The 16,165-nt window shown below is 36.3% G+C and overlaps 1 long non-coding RNA gene across 1 annotated transcript; it reads left to right on the forward strand.

Moving 5' to 3' along the window:
• The first annotated feature begins 9,990 nt into the window (after positions 1-9,990).
• On the forward strand, positions 9,991-15,258 carry LOC110452755. The gene is made up of 2 exons (XR_002463223.1): positions 9,991-10,861; positions 11,076-15,258. It is a non-coding gene; the product is annotated as an uncharacterized LOC110452755 (long non-coding RNA).
• Positions 15,259-16,165: the final 907 nt, after the last annotated feature.

The raw sequence follows: 16,165 nt of genomic DNA on the forward strand, positions 1-16,165 counted from the left end.
GCTTAATATCACAGTATCAAAATGAATGTCCAAGTTATTGACTGAAAATCCTATCAATTACTTATATTAATAGGGGAAATTATTTTAAGTCAGAAAATCTCATTTTGACTGCTTCATCTTCTATGAAGAAGGGAGAAAACTCCAGGTGAATATTTAATCACGACTGGAACTCTTCTTTGCGATAATAGCTGATGCAGTGGTACCCTTAACCTTAAGTAGTTTTAATTTACAATAGTGGACCGACACTACACATACATGTACATGTGTTGGCCACTGCATGGACTATTTATACTAGATGATTCTCACCGTACAGGTGGCGCTGCTCACACCTGTAAATTAGCTGTATCACAAGGAAATTTGATAATATATACCTGCACATCTGAATTTTTGAAACCTCATTTGATATTCCAATTAAAACTTTAAAACAACAGGTCAAATATATTTTCAAAGCAATATTCCTTGGAAATTATGGATATAACATGATTTTTCCTGGTTTGCCTTACATGATTTGACCAATTGATGTACCATGCCATTACAATAACAACCTTAGACATCATCTATGATTCAGTTTTCCGTATTCAATTACAACTGTAAAAAAGAATGCAAAACATGTCATTAATTACTTAAACACTTGAAAAGTCTACCTTTTTGGTAATTTTTTAATACTATATATGTATGAAAATTGACAGAAATCTTACTGGTAAAAGCCTTGACATGACAAAACTTGCTACATATATCACATTATTTTATTTACGTTTATAATCCAAGTTACAGTCTTTTCCCACATATTTCCGTGCCCTGCTATGTTGTAGACATACTAAATTTTATTCACGATTCTCCAGTAGTTAAGTATACACTCACTTACATTCCCTGCACCCCTGGAATATCATTATATGTCAAAGCAAAATTGAAGGCAAACGGTTAGCTATTTGATTCTGTTAAAAAAAACACCTGACCAATCGCTTGGGCGACTTCAAAGCCAGTCAATTTAACCATTACCCTGCCGTGGGTGTACATCAAAGGATCAATCTAGCCTACTTGTACTGTTGATAAGGTGGCACACACTGAGCCTGCAATTTTATCACGACATATTCCAGACATGTAGAGAGTGTAAATGTAACCCCTGGAATATCAAGGATGACTTTATTTAAATGTAATTATATGTTACTTTCCTGACATGCGTTTGGTGTGCTATATCAATGTATAGCATTTCATTTTTATTTTAGAAATGTCATCTGCTAAAAAACAGTAGTCATTTTGGAAATTCCTGATTGTGGTTATGAATCAACCTTAGACTTTGTCATATACACTAGCATAAGATTAGGCTAGACTTGCAGTTTTGATTTCTAGAGAGTAGACCCTATATTCAAGAAGTCAATTTCTTCAAGTAAGTTTTCTTAATGTATTACATTTACTGTATAACAGGATACTTTTGCCCTACGATGGGAAAATCAGTATTTGCCCAGTGTTAATTAAACATTTGATTACTATGTTTATATATGTTGTTTACCGGTGTCTGCTCTAACAATAAATCTAACCTCATCATGAAGGTAAAAACAGGTGAAAGTGAAACGGCGGCAAACATTTCCTTGGTTTGAAGTATCAAGAATAGATTAAGTTTTGCAATAATAATTTGAATAGATTGACCTTTGATTTGACCCCCAAAAAGCTTCCGAGAAACAGAAATTCACTTACTGTAAAATCACTAATTTTCCTGTGTTTTTCAGTTTTGTTGATTTTGTGGGTCTCTTCATCCACAAATTCATTTGTCAAGAAAGTAATTACGGGTGTTTTTTTTTCTGTATGCGTTATACCCACCAAATGATGTTTTCTGGGGGAAACTACGAAAGTGGGCCCTATGAAAAATTCTCATTTCACAGTCATCTATGTGTAGCTATATATAAAATCATATGTTACACCTATTACCTCAAATATTCATTTGTCTCTATATTCTTCCACTTTACAACCTCTAAAATATGACTTTCAGAAAAGTGTTTGTATGTCAAATCAATTATTCATATTCCCTTGCACTTTTGTCTGTATGCTTAAACTTAAACAATAAATGTATGGTTGGACTGATCTTGACATCTTACCTGTCGATAAGCTTAAAATATTGTACCAGTGGCTGATATGGATCACCTTATCAAAAATTAGTCTTAAAAATGGGATCAGAGGTTTTGTTATTTTTGTATCGCCTGCAACACGAGGCGACATATAGGTATTACTTTGTTGGCGGCGTCGGTACGGCGTCCGGAACCAGGTTTCCGTGCGGTAACTTGAGTTTCCTTGGGTTGATTAAACTCAAACTCAATACACATATTGCATATCAATATAGCTTGGACAAGTTCGCATTTCAGAAGTTTACGTGCATTTTTGGCGGAGTTATGCCTCTTTTATTGCCAAATAAGGTCATTGTGTAGTAAATGCAAGAACTTTTTTTATTTTTTGATCAATTCCTTTCAAACTTTGTACGGTAATACTAGAAGCAATAATGTTCAACATATTACAGGTTTTTCTGTTGCAACTTTTCGCGTTTTGGCATATCTGTTTACGTGATAACTCAAGACAAGACACTTTTCTTACTAAAAACACTGAGCAGGCGACACATCCACTCCCGTGGAATTCTTGTCTGGGAATATCTTCATTCTTTTCTTGTTGTTGTGAATTAAAGTATGTGGCTAATTCCATTGCAGAGTATGATATTTGACTAATTTAGTTCATAACAGGAAGACAAGAATTAGAATGATCCTAGATTAGAGTAGAAAATGGGGTAATAATAATATTATATTGATACCATTTGATTCCTAATGAGAAAAGAATGAAATCAATCCTAGAAAATGAGGTTCATATATTGTACCATATATTACTGCATAACAATATGATTCAATCTCATTAAGGTAGCTGTACTGGGACCATGATAATTCTTTGTGTTAATACAGAACAAATCCATATTAATTCCAACCATAAGTGAAACATGTTTGCTTTGTCGCGCGAGTACTGCAAATATACAGGAAAAGCAGTACATGATACCTTAGCGTAAAGATAATGAAGTTGGAAATTGCTTCATTAAATTGTTAGCAATATTCCTTTTGTTATCCTGGTGCTTATACGATTTTCACTTACTGGGGATCACAAAAATGGAATTTTCCTCGCAAATATATAATTAATTTCTATATTTGTGAGTAGATTTTCAAAATTTTGTGTAAAATTGTGTGGTATTTATGAAAAAAATCATGACTTATCAATACTGTAAAAATAAACATTTATAATGTTTCCCATTGTATTACCTTGTGGCACAAACATCATCTTTCCATCTTTAACAAGCTTGTTCAAGTGTTTATTGAATGTATAGGGATCAGTCAAATTTAACCAAAGCATCTTTTTTTTTAAAATGTTTTTTCTACCATGATTAAATGCTGTGATATGTTGTTTTTGTATGTTTCAAATTACATGTATATCTTTTAAGACATTTCAGTAAAATATCTTAAATAAACCTCAACATATTTGCATTTCAGCATGTTGTATAGTTAATAGTGGTTGTAAATAGTGTATGTAATTTTGTTGTTTGACTACATTGAGTTTGGGAAAACTTAACAGCAGCTTTGTACTTAAAAGATTGTCATTTTCATGTAATTTTATATACATGTATATGTTTACATTTAGTATTCATGTTACTCTGGAACCTGTTATATGTAAATACGAGGTTAGGGGGGTATGGGGTTCTAGTTTGTTAGATATTTGCCTACCATTGTTACATACAGTAAGAATACATTGCTATTTTGCTTTATTTCAATGGAATTTATGCACAAGCTTACAAAAAATCCATTATTTTCATTTGTTTTATAAAAAAAAATTGATACAATTTGTAGTTTCATGAATTTTGCTAGTATGTAACTCTTGAGTCTATAAAATATGTGTAATGTTATGTATAGCAGAGCAGAGTCTTTAAATGGAAATCCCATTTTAATTAATCTTGACAATTTAACCCTTTCACCACTGTAGACCATAATGGACTCATCCACATCAATGCATGGTAGAGTCTACTTAAGTTACAAAGGGGTAAAAGGATTAAACCAAAGTGTTGGATCTTCCATATGTACATGTATGTCCTACTGAGTGTGAATGGTTGTCTATATATGACATTAAAATATTTTGCAAAGGATTTTTTTAAAAATATTTTTCTGTTTTCCAGCCAACTCATTTATTTAATTTTTAAGAGTAGAAGGTAGAAACGCGATTCTTTTTGTTCGCATTCATTTTGTTTGTCCCTAACCAACATACCGGTACTCTTTAGTATTTTTTAGGAGCAGAAGGTACGTAGAACGTAGAAACATCTTTATTTCGTGGCCTTATCATATCATGTTGATGCCATCCTCTGTTTATAGAAATTTCATCTAGGTACATACATTTCATACTGAATAAAGTATTATATTTTTATACAAAGAGAGTTTTGTGTCTTTTAGTTTGCCTTAAGCACAGTCACAGGGTTGGAGATAAAATATTTCTACAGATTGATGAGTCCCAGAGACATGATATTTGGCCTGTAGCTGGCGATGGTAAAGGCCAACTAGACTTAATTCAAATAAATAACTTTAACCTAGCTTTCACAGTCAAAGAGGTCAAGTTATTAAAAACTTTGCATACAAAACCATGAGGACTACAGTCATATTTCTACTGTTGCTTGCTTGCAAATTAAAGAGGGCTATAAGTTTGCTTGGTAAATATATAACCTTGACTACAAGTCTTTTTAGAACAAATTCTAACAAATAGAACTATATAGATTCTAATGTTGTTTGGGAGCTTGCTAGAATGAATTGCCATCAAGCATGTTCATATGTTAAATGACCTTGATCCACTTTCGAGGTCAGAGGTGTTCAAGCCATTATCTTGAGAATCATATTTGTCCTGTTGCTTGCTGTGGGTGAGGACTTACCCTCCCCGCTATACAATTTGGTATCAAATATGTCCACTTTCAAGGTCACCTTCAAATAGGTCATAAATCTTAAAGGAATAATCTTAGATTTCCCTTGGGAGGAATAGTCAGTAAAAGATTGGTCCCCAACTCCTCCACATTGGTCCCTAACTCCTCCACATCCTTAAATGACCTTTGTGGTTGATGTTAAACTCTTTACAACCAACCCTATACTAATTCCTTTGGATCAACTTGGCACAGGGATGCTTTACCAAATTTAATGAAAAATCCCACCAGTCAGTTTGGACTAGTGGTACATCTTTCTCTTGACAAAACAATGGAACACATCCAATGATAAGCTACCCAGAAGCTATAGATTCATGAAATTATGTTCAGTTGTTCAGGTGGTTTTGGTCTGAACAAGCATCACAACAGTTTAAACTTCACCACCTTAAATGACCTTGACCTTTTACACAATGACTCTGGCATTGTGACATACTTATCAGTGCCAAATCCATGAATAAAGTTTAAAAAACCCAAAACAATCAGGTTGGCAGAAGATGATATATACCATAGAAAATCACTTTACCTTTGATCCTTGCCGTGACCTTTGACCCTTGGGTTACAGACCGAGTGATTTGATTATGACACACCATCCAGTAAAGACATCATCCATCTATTTCGTTACAGGAAATTTTTGTCCCAGTTTCACTTTCACTTTTCTTGACCTCTGTTATGAGGACGAGACTTACACGACAGTAAATATTATATTACACAGAGGAAATATATGTGAATGGCGAAAATTAACATAAACACGGAGCAAATATGAATTTTACCAACAAAAGGTTACTGTAAATGTTTGACAGGGCAGAAGATTCTCAGTTTATAGTATTTACAGCCATTCACAAGGTCTAACCAGGAATGAGATGGTCAGACAGACATGTTGCAATCCTTAAGTCCCCCTGGTGACATTAGTGTGGGACTGATAGAGAACATTTACAGCCACTCACAAGGTCTAACCAGGAATGAGATGGTCAGACAGACATGTTGCAATCCTTAAGTCCCCCTGGTGACATTAGTGTGGGACTGATAGAGAACATTTACAGCCACTCACAAGGTCTAACCAGGAATGAGATGGTCAGACAGACATGTTGCAATCCTTAAGTCCCCCTGGTGACATTAGTGTGGGACTGATAGAGAACATTTACAGCCACTCACAAGGTCTAACCAGGAATGAGATGGTCAGACAGACATGTTGCAATCCTTAAGTCCCCCTGGTGACATTAGTGTGGGACTGATAGAGAACATTTACAGCCACTCACAAGGTCTAACCAGGAATGAGATGGTCAGACAGACATGTTGCAATCCTTAAGTCCCCCTGGTGACATTAGTGTGGGACTGATAGAGAACATTTACAGCCACTCACAAGGTCTAACCAGGAATGAGATGGTCAGACAGACATGTTGCAATCCTTAAGTCCCCCTGGTGACATTAGTGTGGGACTGATAGAGAACATTTACAGCCACTCACAAGGTCTAACCAGGAATGAGATGGTCAGACAGACATGTTGCAATCCTTAAGTCCCCCTGGTGACATTAGTGTGGGACTGATAGAGAACATTTACAGCCACTCACAAGGTCTAACCAGGAATGAGATGGTCAGACAGACATGTTGCAATCCTTAAGTCCCCCTGGTGACATTAGTGTGGGACTGATAGAGAACATTTACAGCCACTCACAAGGTCTAACCAGGAATGAGATGGTCAGACAGACATGTTGCAATCCTTAAGTCCCCCTGGTGACATTAGTGTGGGACTGATAGAGAACATTTACAGCCACTCACAAGGTCTAACCAGGAATGAGATGGTCAGACAGACATGTTGCAATCCTTAAGTCCCCCTGGTGACATTAGTGTGGGACTGATAGAGAACATTTACAGCCACTCACAAGGTCTAACCAGGAATGAGATGGTCAGACAGACATGTTGCAATCCTTAAGTCCCCCTGGTGACATTAGTGTGGGACTGATAGAGAACATTTACAGCCACTCACAAGGTCTAACCAGGAATGAGATGGTCAGACAGACATGTTGCAATCCTTAAGTCCCCCTGGTGACATTAGTGTGGGACTGATAGAGAACATTTACAGCCACTCACAAGGTCTAACCAGGAATGAGATGGTCAGACAGACATGTTGCAATCCTTAAGTCCCCCTGGTGACATTAGTGTGGGACTGATAGAGAACATTTACAGCCACTCACAAGGTCTAACCAGGAATGAGATGGTCAGACAGACATGTTGCAATCCTTAAGTCCCCCTGGTGACATTAGTGTGGGACTGATAGAGAACATTTACAGCCACTCACAAGGTCTAACCAGGAATGAGATGGTCAGACAGACATGTTGCAATCCTTAAGTCCCCCTGGTGACATTAGTGTGGGACTGATAGAGAACATTTACAGCCACTCACAAGGTCTAACCAGGAATGAGATGGTCAGACAGACATGTTGCAATCCTTAAGTCCCCCTGGTGACATTAGTGTGGGACTGATAGAGAACATTTACAGCCACTCACAAGGTCTAACCAGGAATGAGATGGTCAGACAGACATGTTGCAATCCTTAAGTCCCCCTGGTGACATTAGTGTGGGACTGATAGAGAACATTTACAGCCACTCACAAGGTCTAACCAGGAATGAGATGGTCAGACAGACATGTTGCAATCCTTAAGTCCCCCTGGTGACATTAGTGTGGGACTGATAGAGAACATTTACAGCCACTCACAAGGTCTAACCAGGAATGAGATGGTCAGACAGACATGTTGCAATCCTTAAGTCCCCCTGGTGACATTAGTGTGGGACTGATAGAGAACATTTACAGCCATTCACAAGGTCTAACCAGGAATGAGATGGTCAGACAGACATGTTGCAATCCTTAAGTCCCCCTGGTGACATTAGTGTGGGACTGATAGAGAACATTTACAGCCATTCACAAGGTCTAACCAGGAATGAGATGGTCAGACGGACATGTTGCAATCCTTAAGTCCCCCTGGTGACATTAGTGTGGGACTGATAGAAAACATTTACAGCCATTCACAAGGTCTAACCAGGAATGAGATGGTCAGACGGACATGTTGCAATCCTTAAGTCCCCCTGGTGACATTAGTGTGGGACTGATAGAAAACATTTACAGCCATTCACAAGGTCTAACCAGGAATGAGATGGTCAGACAGACATGTTGCAATCCTTAAGTCCCCCTGGTGACATTAGTATGGGACTAATAGGAGAACATTTACAGCGATTCTTCGCACTGTGTAATACTGTAGTGGAAATAGACCGGGTCAACCAGGTAGCCCAAATGTGGAGTGTCTGTCTAGAGTTTGGAAGTTTTCGGGTTCAAACCCGTCTGGCCATGCCCGCTTTCCTCTCCTGTTCCAATACAAACATGTGAACACTCCTGCTGATAGAAATGAAATTCTAAATTCTGACACAAAAATTAACACAGTTCAATCTTATGTTTTCATTTATTTTGTTATGTTGCAAACCTTTATCACAAACTGATGAGAAGAGTACAATTTCTCTTGATATACTAACATATTAAATCAATAGTAGTAGGCAACTACAAAACATACACATTCATCACACACGCCAGTCACAAGTCCGACCTCGTATTACACACATGTTACACAACATATACAACAAATCTTCTGGTTTTCAGAACTATAGCATGGTGTATATGTTTCAGGAGACATACCAAACTCTTAATTAATTTGACTGATGGTTGGTTTTCCATATATATACAATGGAATCTTATCAATCCAATTGCTTTTCCTTCCAGAGAAGCATTTTTTCAACCACAGAGATGGAAAGATTGCTTGAAAGTGTTACTTCTTGATGACTTTCCTTTATTAATGGAGTCCAAATTAACAAGGTTTTGGATTCACAAGGTTCTGAATAAACAAGGTTCTTTTATTATCTATTATTACAGGTCAATTTACAATTTCAAATTTTTGTTAAGATTATCTATACAGCAAAAACAATTGTTTTCTTAGATACCTGGTATATAACGGATTCCGACAAGTATCAAGGTATCAATGATGTTACCATAGATACCAAGTATCAAGGTCTATCACTGTTACCATAGATACCAAGTAGCAGGCTCTATCATTGTTACCATAGATACCAAGTATCAGGATCTATTACTGTGTTACCATGGATACCAAGTATCAGGGTCTATTGCTGTTACCATAGATACCAAGTATCAGGGTATATTTCTGTTACCATAGATACCAAGTATCGGGATCCATCACTGTTACCATAGATACCAAGTATCGGGGTCTATCACTGTTACCATAGATACGAAGTATCAGGGTCTATTACTGTTACCACAGATACCAAGTATCGGGGTCTATTACTGTTACCATAGATACCAAGTATCAGGATCTATCATTTTTACCATAGATACCAAGTATCAGGGTCTATCATTGTTACCATAGATACCAAGTATCAGGGTCCATCACTGTTACCATAGATACCAAGTATCATGATCTATTACTGTGTTACCATGGATACCAAGTATCAGGGTCTATTACTGTTTTCATAGATACCAAGTATCAGGGTCTATTACTGTTACCATAGATACCAAGTATCAGGGTCTATCACTGTTACCACAGATACCAACTATCGGGGTCTATTACTGTTACCATAGATACCAAGTATCAGTGTCTATTACTGTTACCATAGATACCAAGTATCAGTGTCTATTACTGTTACCATAGATACCATGTATCAGGGTCTATCACTGTTACCACAGATACCAACTATCGGGGTCTATTACTGTTACCATAGATACCAAGAATCAGGGTCTATCACTGTTACCATAGATGCCAAGGATCAGGGTCTATTACTGTTACCATAGATACCAAGTACCAGGGTCTATTACTGTGTTACCATAGATACCAAGTATCAGGGTCTATCATTGTTACCATAGATACCAAGTATCAGGGTCTATCACTGTTACCACAGATACCAAGTACCGGCGTCTATTCCTGTCACCATAGATACCAAGTATCAGGGTCTATCACTGTTACCATAGATACCAAGCATCATGATCTATCACTGTGTTACCATGGATACCAAGTATCAGGGTCTATCACTGTTACCATAGATACCAAGTATCAGGGACTATCACTGTTACCATAGATACCAAGTATCAGGGTCTATCGCTGTTACCACAGATACCAAGTATCGGGGTCTATTAATGTTACCATAGATACCAAGTATCAGGGTCTATCATTGTTACCATAGATACCAAGTATCAGGGTCTATCGCTGTTACCACAGATACCAAGTATCGGGGTCTATTAATGTTACCATAGATACCAAGTATCAGGGTCTATCACTGTTACCATATATACCAAGTATCAGGGTCTATCACTGTTACCATATATACCAAGTATCAGGGTCTATCACTGTTACCATATATACCAAGTATCAGGGTCTATCACTGTTACCATAGATACCAAGTATCATGATCTATTACTGTGTTACCATAGATACCAAGTATCAGGGTCTACTACTGTTTCCATAGATACCAAGTATCAGGGTCTATTACTGTTTCCATAGATACCAAGTATCAGGGTCGATTACTGTGACCATAGATACCAAGTATCAGGGTCTATCACTGTTACCATATATACCAAGTATCAGGGTCTATCACTGTTACCATATATACCAAGTATCAGGGTCTATCACTGTTACCATAGATACCAAGTATCAGGGACTATCATTGTTACCATAGATACCAAGTATCAGGGTCCATCACTGTTACCATAGATACCAAGTATCATGATCTATTACTGTGTTACCATGGATACCAAGTATCAGGGTCTATTACTGTTTTCATAGATTCCAAGTATCAGGGTCTATTACTGTTACCATAGATACCAAGTATCAGGGTCTATTTCTGTTTCCATAGATACCAAGTATCAGGGTCTATTACTGTGTTACCATAGATACCAAGTATCAGGGTCTATCACTGTTACCATAGATACCAAGCATCATGATCTATCACTGTGTTACCATGGATACCAAGTATCAGGGTCTATCACTGTTACCATATATACCAAGTATCAGGGTCTATCACTGTTACCATAGATACCAAGTATCGAGGTCTATCACTGTTACCATAGATACCAAGTGTCTGAGCTCTCTGTATTACCTATTACCAAGCATCAGGGTCTTTTTCCATGTTGCCACAGTTACTAAGTATCAGGGCATTTGATGATGTTACCATTGACATTTCGATTCTATGGAAATACACTATTGCAGCTCTATCCAATGTTACCACGGATATCAACTGTTGGGTCCCTTATACCAACCATATTTTGCCATCTCCAATTTTCAAGTTCCCATGAAAATTACCTATACATGTATAGGTACCAATGGCCCTTCCCATCTCCTACATTACCTATCCTATTCAGTCATATACATGTATCAAATACATTTGAAATCGAAGGCAGTAAAATAACATTAAATACCAAATGTCACTGTTGTTGCAATGCTACCAACTATAACCATGGTGATCATAGATATATAAAGTGAAGCAACCAGAAACTGACAATTAGGTGACATTTTATACGGCATACAGTTAACCTGTATAGGTCTACATTACTAACAGTGAACAATCTTTGGAATTAAAGTGTTTTCATTAGAACACTGAATCAAATAGCATGATGTAATCTGGAGAACAATTAATATATTACACAGACAAATATAACATGTATCGTACACAAAACAACGTCACACCAACAGCTAATAGTACAAGTGAAAACAATTTTAAATATTCTGGAGTAGAGGTGGCATCTACAATTGACATTTGTACGGAGTCCACCACAGGTAAACTCTGTTTGGATTATTGCTAACAATTTTACAGCAATAAGACTGGTGTGAATCACCGCTACTTTATATCACCATGGCAACCTCTCGCACACAGTCACACACCTACAAGCACACTCCCACAGCCTGATTTATATTACTTCCCATGGTCATCTTACGCACTAGCACACACACAGTCAAACAGACTGGTAAACACTACCAGCCATTACTAAAACATCTTTCAATTAAATATTAGAAGAAGGGGGAAAATGAACTGTTATACACAATGACCTTTATATTGAATTTGTTGAAAAAAGTGCATGAAATATTCTAAAGGTGAATAAAGATCACTTTAAAGTGGGATAATAATGGGAAGGTACGAATAAGAATCACCCACTTACTACATGTAGTATGCTAGAACTAAATGTTCACCATTTTCACAGCATTATCTAACATATCAACCAATCAGAATCCACATACAGCAATGAGTCCTGATTGGCTACAGCCAACAGGTCAAAGTTTAAAGGCTTGATACGATTCCTGATTGGCTAGTCAAAAGGTCAAAGATTAAAAGCTCGAGTTAATGTGGAAGTTTCTGGGGTTTTGTTTTTACCACATGTCTAAGAAGATGAATACCACTGCACAATTTGCATTTTACAAATATTACTAGAACTATTTACATAGGAAGCACAGGGTCCTGTTACGTTTATTACCAGCCCATATATTATGGACAAATACACCATCATTTGGTGAGCTTTATTTTTTTGAAGCTGACATTAAGGTCCCAATAACTTCTTATCAAACATAACAGGCACCTGTAAGTTTAAGCTAAAAGTTGTATTTCCTTTATATACATTTACATACAAATAACATTTTATCAGGAATGTCCAATCTACCGTATTAATACCTATATATAGGAGCGCTTTAAACATGAATAAATGGCATTCCTACAGGTGAAGTCTCATGCATAACATTAATAACTCCTTCAATAAATTTAACCCCGTCCCACCTTAATTCAGCCATATCCATTTCCTGCTGAAGTCGCTGGATGATTGGGATAATTACAAACAGGGGAAAAATTGTAGCTGAAAAACACTGACCTGATAGTGGGACGACCAGTTTGGTAATTTAGTTATGACTGGATTAACGATGCCTGCATTCTATGTTTTATGTCGCTGAAGTTTACAAGCCTTGTTTCCAATTCAATATATAATTCAAATCTATAAGATGGGGAGATTTGTTAATTTTTATCATAAATAACTACATATTTAACTCTACAACATTAGCTTTAAGAATTAAATGAGAAAAGTATTGCAAAGGGCATGAAAAACATCTGATTGATTGCTTGGTATTGTTTTCTCCTGAATATCTCAGGTTTAGAATCAAGATTGTGACCTGATCCGTTGAAGAAGAAGCTTTGTGTATGATGACTATGTCCCATGTTGACAGAGACAAGTGTAACCCCTGTCATGACTTCTGTCTAGAATAGTTCAAAATATGAGAATCTTATTACAAGTTATAATAATTATAAAAGACTTTATTTCAGGGCGATAACAAGTTGATCGACAGTAAAATGTACAATATTTACAACAGTGTGGTAAAGAGAAATCTAAGACAGGAGTTGAAATTTCTCCATCCCACAGCTACTTGTATAATCACTCTAGTTTTTCTCACATCGCTACATAACTACACTATTACCCTAAAAGTACTTCTGTCTCTCTGTGTCTTGTCTGTATGGGACATAACAGTACTGTGTCTCTCTGTATGTAAGATCTCAACACTAAATTATCCAAATCCATGGCAAGACAAATCTCAAACGGGGTAAAAGTCAGGATTACTCTAGATCGGACGCAGATGTGAGAACAAAATATATACCATCTTCACAGGTGTAAAAACAAATAAATTTTCTTTTGAAAAACAATTTTAAATTGGATTGCCCTGACATTAACAAAGAGATGCATTAATTTTCTCAAATCTTTTCTATACAGTGTATGTATATTCATTTGTAATACTCCCACCTTAACAACTTTACAGTAATAATTTGACGTATAATACACTAACACCAAGTATTGTGGCAATACGTCATACATGCATTCTCACCAAAGCCTTTATCTAGCTTTCAACATGTAAACCTTCATACAGAAATACAATAAAGACACACGCAAACATCCCTTGTATACTTCAAAGAGCTGCTCATGCCATCTACAGGTTAAGTGAGAATATATTTCATCCTCCCAGCACGTTATTGGCTGATAAAACGACAGGATGTATGATGACAAAACCTGCAACGTTTAGGTCAGTTTTATCCTCTCCCTTGCCTGCCCCCAGCAACACCTACCCATGCACACAGAGACATAAGAGCTATTGAAATAAAAACCTTAACGTAAAACTTACACCACAGACAAATGTGTTAACATGGGGCAAATGTGTAGCAGGTAATTTTTGCCTTTCATTATCAGCTTCAGCAGCTACATTTTTTTTTAAAAGAAGCTGGCACATATGTATATTGAACAAAATTATATAAATTATACAGGAACTTATTATTCAGTGCCATATACATCTATTGCACGGCCACATAATAACACATGTTGAAGGACTTTGTACAGGTATTTCTAGCATGTATACCCTCAAAAAGAATGAATGACAGGAATATCGTCAACTAGCTAGCATACTTACATATGAATGAATTACCTTTTTTTTTGTCACATTTATTCTGGGAACATTTGCAAATGAATTTTATGAACATGACTTCTTGTCAGCCTCGCTCTAAATACCAGTACCCTCAAACGACTCACACCGAGAGGCAAGGTTATCTGAAATTTGCCGAAATAGGGACAGATCGTAAATTCATCAAAGGTTCAAGGTTTTCAATAATGAATTATAAATGACAATGAAAAATTTAATATCAAAGATCGCGCAATTTGTTCTCATTTAAGAGATAATTAAAATTATAAGGTTCCCAAGATATTGTCATAAAATGGTTAAAATGTGAGAGAAAATTCAAATCTCAACCTACCAAAGTTAGAAGTTTACGGAATGTGGCCAAACATTTCATACACTTTATAATAATCTAATTTCCCGTAATTTTTCCACTGCATAGTCATAATGCACTAAAGCTTACATTCTAGATAAATGTTCCTGTGTAGACAGGCTGTAGCCTTAAAGCATAGAAATCAGTCCTGATGCTACTAAAATGTAACACTGTATTCGACACATTATAACTCTCCAGAGAGAACACACTATATGTACAGTCAACCTTTATTCAGAACAATCAGTGATGCCCTAGACCATTTCACATTGAATACAGGACTGTAACAATTGACTGGCAAATCCAAAATGCGAATGTCAGCTTTGATAACTCCAAATTATATATTACCATAATTACCGTAATAAGTGCCAACAGCAACTAGAATGGTATTTCATGTCATTAACAAAACTGCTGAAAATATACATTTTCTCTGTCAGAGTGAAAAAAAAGTGCACATGAAAAATTGGCTGAAGGGGCACTTATTATGAAAACAAAACATGTTGTGACAGTTGTGACATAACTGTCAAGAACATTGCCAGGGAGATTTTAAAATTGTTCTCATCATTTTTTTCTAAAACACTGGAAAATAGTCTTGTCAGATTGTGGGACTGTATTGTCTGCTAAAAATTGAATATAGTAACATATTTAGTTAGCAGGATGTTTGGGAAAGGGTGCACTTTCATTAATTCATGAAGTGCTGGAAAAAGGGGAGGGGCACTAATTACAGCTAATACGGTAAGATGGCAATCATGTGCGTGCAGTTCTGGGGATCACCACCTAATGCCACAGTCCTACTGTTGATGTGAAGGAATATCGATCAGTGAACATTTAGATTTATTATTAAATATGTATTGGAAAATGTGACTATCAAAAAAACAGAATATCTACAATTATTTTATAATAATATAATACATTTGTACAAACACTCACATATATTAACTTTAGCAAGCTGTGTTACCATAGCACTTCGTTTCATCTTACTCTTTGCTATCACATTCTGAGCAGCCATGATTGTGTTTTCATACAGACAACATACAGAAAAAAAATTCTTTCGTGTATGCATACAAAAGTAAATTCAATATTTTGTGGGCTCATTTCCACTGATTTTGCTAACAACAATGATCCCTGCCTAAACTTGTATCAAGAGGAAATCAAAAAACATTTTTTACTTCTTCAATGAAAACAAACCTTCTGTTAAACTTTATTTTGGTTTCTTTTAAACATCAATGCAATTAAAAAGAATAATCTTCACCATATGTTGTAAACATTAAGAAATTAAATGAATTTGATGGTACTACGTACAGGCTCCAGTTCCTCGAAATATTACTGTTACAGTGAAGGAACAATCAAGAAACTG

This window comes from Mizuhopecten yessoensis, unplaced genomic scaffold (genome assembly GCF_002113885.1).
Source record: "Mizuhopecten yessoensis strain PY_sf001 unplaced genomic scaffold, ASM211388v2 scaffold775, whole genome shotgun sequence".
In the NCBI taxonomy this organism is placed as follows: Eukaryota; Metazoa; Mollusca; class Bivalvia; order Pectinida; family Pectinidae; genus Mizuhopecten; species Mizuhopecten yessoensis.